The 8,569-nt window shown below is 35.9% G+C and overlaps 1 non-coding gene across 1 annotated transcript; it reads right to left on the bottom strand.

Annotated features, from left to right (window-relative positions):
• Positions 1–4,418: 4,418 nt before the first annotated feature.
• On the bottom strand, positions 4,419–4,551 carry LOC142435296 (small nucleolar RNA SNORA63). Its single transcript, XR_012781378.1, has one exon. It is a non-coding gene; the product is annotated as a small nucleolar RNA SNORA63 (small nucleolar RNA).
• Between the last annotated feature and the right edge of the window lie 4,018 nt (positions 4,552–8,569).

Here is an 8,569-nt window from a genome sequence, read left to right on the forward strand (position 1 = left end):
GTGCTTGTTTATTTTTGAAGGTATCTTAATATGACTAAGAAAAGTCAAATACTGAAAGAACCTGTCTATGTCCATATACTAATGGCAAAGATGTTTAAAAATATTTTTTAAATAAATCATTTTATTAGGGACTGTTACAAGTCTTATAACAATCGATACATCAATTGCATCAAGGGCATTTGTACATGTGTTGCCACCATCATTTTCAAAACAGTTTTTTTCTAATTGAGCCATTGATATCACCTCTTCTCTTTTCCCTCCCTGCCTCACCATCCCACCCTTTCACCCTCGGTTCCCCTTGATAAATTATAAATTATTATTATTATTTTATATCTTACATCTTATGCTGTGTCACTTCACCCACATTTCTGTTGTTCATCTGCCTGGGGTGGGGTCATACATTGATCATTAAAATCGGTTGCCGCTTTCTCCTCCTTTTCCTCCCACCTTCCCTCTACCCTCATGGTATTGCTATACCCATTATTGTTCCTGAGGGGTTTATCTCTCCTGGATTTTGTGTGTTGATAGCTCTTATTTGCATCAGTGAACATGCTCCAGTCTAGCTGGGTTTGTAAGGTAGAACTGGCGTCATGATAGAGGGGGAGGGCAGCATTAAAGAACTAGAGGAATATTGTGTGTTTTGCTAGTGCTATACTGCACCCTGGCTGGTTCGTCCCTTCCTTGTGATCCTTCTGTGAGGGGATGTACTTTGGGTCTCCAACCCCACCCCCCTAGTTTGCATGATTGTATCAGGTCAAAATTTAAACCAGAATGAAGGTTGAACATGGTAGTGGGACAGGAGGAAAGGATAAGCGGGAAGCGAATTTTGAGAATGATGAGGGCAATGAGTGTATAAGTGTGCTTTACACAATTGATGTATGTATGGATTGTGATAAGAGTTGTATGAGCCTCAATAAAATTATTTTTTTAAATATTTTTTATTAGAAATCATCGCATTTATGAAATGGAACCCAAGTAGAAATATTTTTATTTCTCTCTCTCTCTCTTCCTACCTGCCCCCTCTCTCCTTCCCCTTCCCTCCCCTCCTCTCCTTTTCCCTCTCCCTCTCTCTCTCTCCCACACATATATGTGGATTCAAGTTTTATTTTAAGATAATTTAAAACATATGGGGAATCCATTAAACCTTGCCAATCTTCAAAGAAATATGTGGAGCTGACACAAAACTTGTTTAAACTCTTCCAAAAAGTAAAGAAAGGAGTAATATTCTTTAAGAAAAAACAAAAAAACCAAACTGACTGCCTTCAAAGAGCTTCCAACTCATAGTGACCCTATAGGACAGAGTAGAACTGTGTAATTCTAAGACTGTATATTTTATAAGAGCAGTAGTGGTTTGAAACTGCTGACTTTGCAGTTAGTTGCCCAATATGTAACCCACTCTTACATGAGTGCTGCCAAAATTATCAACAAAATATGAGCAAACAGAAATGGAAAATATATGAAAATAATGACACATAATGATCAAGTGAGATTTATTCCAGTAATTCAAGGTTGATTCAGCATTATCAAACCAATCAGTGTAATGCACTACATTAATAGAAAAAAAAAGAAAAGAAGCATATGATCATCTCAATCAAGGCAGAAAGGCATTGATAAAATATAACACTGTTTATTGATGAAAAACTTTCAACAAGATAGAATTCAGAATAAAAAACAACTAAGGGCATTTATGAATAAACAACAGACAATATAATACTCAGTTGGGAAAAATCAAAACTTTCTCCTTGAAAACAGGAATAAGACAAATATGCACACATCCACTGATCCTATTCAATATTTTGCTGGAAGTCCTAGCCAGAGCAAGTAAGGTGAAAATTAAATTTAAAATATCCAAATTGGAAATAAAGGTTAAAATTTCTCTATTTGAAGATGTGATCTTTTATATAGAAAATCTTGAATAGCTACTAAAATAGCTTCTATAAGTAATAAAAAAAATAAGTGAAGTTTGTAGGCTATAAGGCCTATCTATACACCAGCAATGAAATCTGAAAAGGGGATTTAAAAACAAACAAAAAACCTCAATTTCCAAAAATGCCTACAAGAATAAACCATCTAGAAATAAATTTGATTAGGGATATGAAAGACTCATACAATGAAACTTATCAAACACTGCTAAAAGAGACTAAATAGATGAAAGACATCCATGCACATAGATTGGCGATGTAATATGGTCAATATGTCAATATTAAACAACACGGTCTTCAGATACAATGTAATTTCCCCCAAAAATTCTAACCACAGTTTTTACAGAAGTGGGAGGAAAAGCCTCAATTTTATATAGAAAGAAAAGAGACCCTAAATATCCAAGGCAATTTTGAAGAAAAACAAAGTAGGAAACCTCACATTTTTTATTTCAAATATTACACATTTGAAGTAATCACACAAGTCAGTTATTGGTTTAATTCTAGATACATAGGCCAATGAAACAGAATTGAAAATCAAGAAAGCCAAACATCTCTAGTCAATTCATTTTCAATGAGGGAAGCAAATTCATTCAATGGAGAAGGAATCATCTCTTCAACAAATGGTGCCAGCAAAATGTTATCCATATTCAGAGAGAGAGAGAGAGAGAGAGAGAGAGAGAGAGAGAGAGAGAGAGAGAGAGAGAGAGAGAGAGAGAGAGAGAATCCATCCATAAAAACTAACTCAAATTGGAAGATATAAATGTTAAATATAGAACCATAAAGTCTTTGAAAATATTGTAGGAGTTAAACTTTAGGACCAAAGGTGTGTGTGTGTGTGTGTGTGTGTGTGTGTGTTAGATTACCAACATAACAATGATCGCACAAGCCATGTGAAACAAAATATAACTGGGACTTCATTAAACTGAAACACTTAGGTTTATTAAAAGAGTAAAGAGTCAACCTATACTTTGGGGAAAATCTTAGGAATGGCATAACTGATATACATCTATATTATATCTAAAATATGTAGAAATATCTACAACTTAACAACAAAAACAAAAATGACTCAAGCAAAACTGGACAAGGATGTAAACAGATACTTCACTAGAGGATACTCAAATAGCTAACAGACTCATGAAAAGATGCTCAATGTCATTAACCAACAGAGAAATGAAAATAAAACCACAATGAGATTTCATTTCACTCCCACTAGAATGGCTAAGATAAAAATAGCAAAACAAACAACAAATGTAGAAAATAACAAGTGTTGGAGGAGGTGAAAAGAATTTGAAACTCTCATCCATGGCTGATAGAAATGCAAACTTATACAGCTGTCATAGAAAATAGTCTGGCAGCTACAGAAAACAAAACCAAAAACCTAAAGGCAGAGCTATCATATGACCAAGCAATTTACTCTGAGATATACATTAGGGATCTAATGGAAGTGTCACACAAAGACATAGCCACATCTATACTCACTGTAGTATTATTCATAATATTAATAAGATGGAAATAATCTAACTCTCCATCAACAGATAAATGGCTAAGTACAATTGATACTTAAATAAAATGGAATACTACTTAGAGATGAAGATAAATGACTTCTTGAACATCTTACAACGTGCATGAACCTGGAGGACATTATGTTGACTGAAACAGGTCACAGAAAGATAAATATTATTTCATCGTCTCAGTTTTATGAAATTGCATGAGTAGGTAAACATAGTGGTTACCAAGTGTGGCAGGGAGTAAGAGGGAGAAATACTTTCTATGTAGCAGCCACTTTTTTCTTTATAGAAACAGGAAAATTGGCACCAAATACGGATGAAATTTGTGCAGCATGACTGATATAACTGATGCCAGTAAGTAACTAGATATAACAAATTCTTTTTCTTGACTTGAGTATTTAGGGCTATGGCTTCATGGGAAATTTCAGTCAATCTGACATGATATAATTCTTAAAGTTTATATTCTACCTCCAAGTATGATGAATAATATCTGGAATCTTAAATGCTTATGGAAAACTATCTAAAACAGCGGTCCTCAATCTTTTCAAACAGGAGGCCAGTTCACTGTCCCTCAGACTTGTTGGAGGGCTGGACTATAGTTTTAAAAAAAAACCTATGAACAAATTCCTATGCATACTGCACATATCTTATTTTGAAGTAAAAAACCAAATGGGGCAAAACACCCAGCGGGCTGGATAAATGTCCTCAGCGGGCCGCATGTGGCACGCGGGCCATAGTTTGAGTACCCCTGATCTAAAACAACTATTGATTTTTATTCCTCTGGATAAATGAGAAAGAAGGAAACCATAAACTCAGAAGGAACAAAACTAATTGTTCTCTTAATTAAAATACTGTCTCTTCAATCTTGATATTAGAAGAACTAGATGGTGCCCAGCTATCACTAGGGAACACTATGATCATGAACATAACAGAGAAATACTGAAAAAAATTGGAGGAAAATTATTCCAAATTCTTTTTTCTTTTCAGTATGTATGAGACCAAGCATCCCTGGGCTGCTACAAGAGACTAGCAGACAGGGATATATAAGAAACAGCTTTACTTTGAGCAGGGGGGACGACAAAATAGCACTAAACAGCTATATTGTAGTCTAAATCCTGCTGTCCAAATTCTTAAGGAATACAAATTTACTCATCCTTAGTCCATGACCCTGAATTGCTCGTCACACATGAAATTGAAATTATCCCCTAAAGTCACCTTTAAACTTAACAGTTTAGCCCAAGGAGGAAAATTATTGCTCTTGAGCGTTTATTTATAATTTAAAATGTTATCTATATAGAGCCAAAGAGTCAACAGATATTTTAAAGCATATATGAGAAGGTTAGGGGAGGATTAAGTAAATGGAAATAAAACAACCATAAAAGAAATACTGGAAACATTAACATTATGTGAGGAATCTAAACAGTGTTACTGAACATTATCTAGAATCTGTGGACTGAGGACAGATTTTGTGTACATTTGTACATATGCATGTGAACATTGAATATTGAATAAGGAATACTAAACAGGAACTGAGGCATTTGAATTATGGTGCTGGAGAAGAAAATTGAAAGTACCCTGGGCTGTCAAAAGAACAACTAGATCAGTTTTGGAAGTACAGCCAGAATGCTTCTTATAGGCAAAGATGGTGATACTTCATCTCACATACTTTGGACGTGCTATCAAGAGAGACCAGTTCATGGCTTGGTAAAGTAGAGGGGTAGAAAAAAAAGAGGAAGGCCCTGAACAAGATGAATTGACGCAGTTGCTGTAACAATGAATGGGCTCAAACACAAGAACAATTGTGAGAATGGCTCAAGACCAGGCCGTTTTGTGTTCTGTTGTACTGTGTGTCAGAACTGACTCGACAGCACCTAATGACAACAACATTACAAACAATTAAATGTGGAAATATAAATACATGGTAAAACAATCAAGTTGTGAGTTATATATTATAACATTCAGATGATAGAAATATTGAAAGTGATGACACCCGTTGCTAACACATGAAATGAAAATATGATAAGTAAAAAGTATTGTTATTAGGATTCTAGTTCTTATATGTGCAGGCTTATTCAAAATAAAATATGTCTCTGTGATACATGGATGGCTGCAGACCAAGTATCTCAATAATACGCTTGTCTTTGTCTTGTTAGTGCCCTGGTTGGGTAGTGCTGATAACTAAAGGGTTACAGAGCACTTCTAACACATCCAGAGTCTCTATGAGTCAGAATCAACTGCATGGGGGTGATTTTTTTGTAGTCTTGTTAGAATGCCTTGGAAAAAAGTTGCCACGGGAAAAAATGGTTTTGTGGTCAGGGTCAATATCAAATTTTTAACAGAACTCAAGTGGATATCTTCCCAAATCATGGAAGTTTTACAAGTTTACAAGATTGCTGCTCTACATACGCAACACCAACAAAACAATTTTAGATTGATCAGCATTTTAAAGAAGTTTGAGAGTCCTTGAAATGTCAGCCAAGAGAGGAAAGACCATCAAACTCAATGATGAAAAAACTGTGGCACAGAAAGTGGCAGTGGAAGATTACCATTGACGTTGGCATCTCACGTGGTTCAGCAATGTTAATTTTAAGAAAAGATCCTAGCCTAGGTAACCTTTTGGCTCCATGGATGCAGAAATTGTGAAAAAATCAGCTCACTCAAAGAACTAATCTTCTATCAATCATTTAAACAAAATTAATGCAAATGAAGATATTTTATATAATAATCATAACCAGGGACAAGCCTTATCACTATGATCTAGAGAGCAAAGTTCAATCAAAGCAGTGGTTCCCAAAGGGATCTACTAGGGCAGTTAAATTCAAGGCAGAAAGGTCAGCTCTGAAAGCTATGGCCACTATTTTTATGGATTCCCAAGTGGTAATCTTGATGAATTTTCTTGAATGGCACAGACTAAGCCTGGCAGTTTATCATAAAGAAGTTTAAAACAAAAACTGAGAACTGTATTAGTGATTCAAAGGCCAAAAAAGTTACACTGAGGAAATTTTCAACCATCAAGACAATGCACTTGCTCATTCTTCAAGGGTACCAAGGGCAGTCCTGGGAGAATTTCATTGGGAAAGTTATCTCATCCACCTACATTCCTGCTTTTTCTCTTTCAGACCTCTTTTTGTTCCTTAAATTCTGACATTTAAAAGTCATGTGATTTATGCCCTTAGAAAATGCCAAGCCTGCTGTTTGATAGGTGTATTAGGCTGAATTCTCTAGAGAAGCAAATCAGTGAATATACATATATGTGTGTGTATGTTTATTTCACATAAGTGACTCACACAGTTTTCAACATGGTTAAATCCAGTCTGATTTAAAATGTTGGGTCATAGATTAAGCTGTAGCTTCTTTCTGGTTCCTATAGTTGCAAGGGACGAATGGGGCAGTAGTAAGAAGAACCAGGAAACAAGAAGACCACAGGCTGGTGGAGGCAGAGGAAGATGAATCCAAAGATGATGACACGTTAGGCTTGTGTGTACACCATTGACTGAATCAGCATTGTAGGCAATATGGCAGGCCTCTGTTAGCTTCCAGGGTCAGCAGGCATTATGATGGGTCAATGAGCCAGTTATAGAATCTGTATTATCTTAAATAGGAGTAGGCCACACCCCAGAAAAAATACCTTTCTATTGTATCAGGGCTGTGACCCGATTAAGGGGACACTGCACTAATGTTTTCACGGATGCTTGACTGCTCACAGAAGATCCCGTCTCTGGTACTTACATAATTTCCTGTCAACCTGATAAATAAAGTGAAGGGTTGGAGTTTAGCCTGTCAATCAGTTTAGAGACTGATGATGCCTCCTGTGGGTGTGACCTTCTTATGAGGAGGATTCTGGGAAGTTACTCTCTGTCTTCCTGGATTTGGGCCACACACACTCTCTCTCTGCTTCACCTTACTGTTTAGTAGCCACAGCCAGGAGCTGGAGGAGCCATGTAGAGATGTTTCCATCGCCACTGGATCCACAAGACTTTTTACCCAACGGCCTGTGATCTTCCTGCATTTGGCATCATTAGATATACTGTGTGAGTCCGAAGAGGACATATGGGCTAATATCAGACTCAGGGGCTTGATCTGGAGTGGGCTTGGATGTTATCCCAATTTGAAATTGCTCTTTGATATAAAGTTCTTTCTTATACATATATGAGTATCTCTGGATTTGTTTCTTTAGTCAACCCACCCTAAAACACCATTATAGCGTTAATTTATTATCTTAGATCACATCATAGGTGAAGCCTCAACTACCACACCACTGAGAATGCAGGCCAAGGCAAAGTGACACAGAACCTAACCATCTCAGCAGATGTAAGTCAAAGAGGGCAGAACTATTCATGAAAAGATTAGATAAGGGAAAATACTACCTGCAGAAATGTATAGACGTAGATGAAGGTTATGTCAAGAAAGAATAGCTTCATATGTTGATATTTTTATGTAATGAAATTTCTATAATTTAGTACAAATATTTTATATATCCTCATATTTTATGTAGTAAAATTTGTCACAAATAATTTATGAAGCAATCCAGCAATACCTCAAAAGCTGCCTAAATATCTATACCCTTTGAGCAAGTTCTTCCTCCCTTAAAATAGAGCGTGCTTATTATAGCATTATTTATAATTGAGAAAAATTACAAGGCATTACAATTGTCCTATAGGAATAAAGCTGAGTAAATCATGCCACATAAATCCATGTAACCTCTATTAAAATTGGGTAACAGTATGGAAAAATTATTTTTATGTAAAAAAAGCAAACTGTAAAACAACTTTGCCATAGTTCCAAATAAGTAAGATATGTTTGCATAAGAACAAATAGAAAACAGAAAATGAATGCAACTGTTGTATTAGTATAGTGGGATGAAGGGACACATTTTCTATATAGAACATGTTTAACTTGAGTTTTAAGAGTAATATTACAACAATGTGTAATTGAAAAAAATTTATGGTGGTATTTGAACCCGCAGTACTGACTCCACCAATTTCTCCATAGCCACAAGATGTGTAGAACAATAGGTTGTGCAGAACCTTTGGGAACATTATTGGAATTTTCTTCTCTTTTTAAGTATCCTTTTTCCTACCTTTGCACATCACAGGTTGCCAAGCGCTCTCCCATAGTCTGTCCCTGAATCATGGTGAT

The sequence above is a fragment of the Tenrec ecaudatus genome, chromosome X, assembly GCF_050624435.1.
Source record: "Tenrec ecaudatus isolate mTenEca1 chromosome X, mTenEca1.hap1, whole genome shotgun sequence".
Classification (NCBI taxonomy): Eukaryota; Metazoa; Chordata; class Mammalia; order Afrosoricida; family Tenrecidae; genus Tenrec; species Tenrec ecaudatus.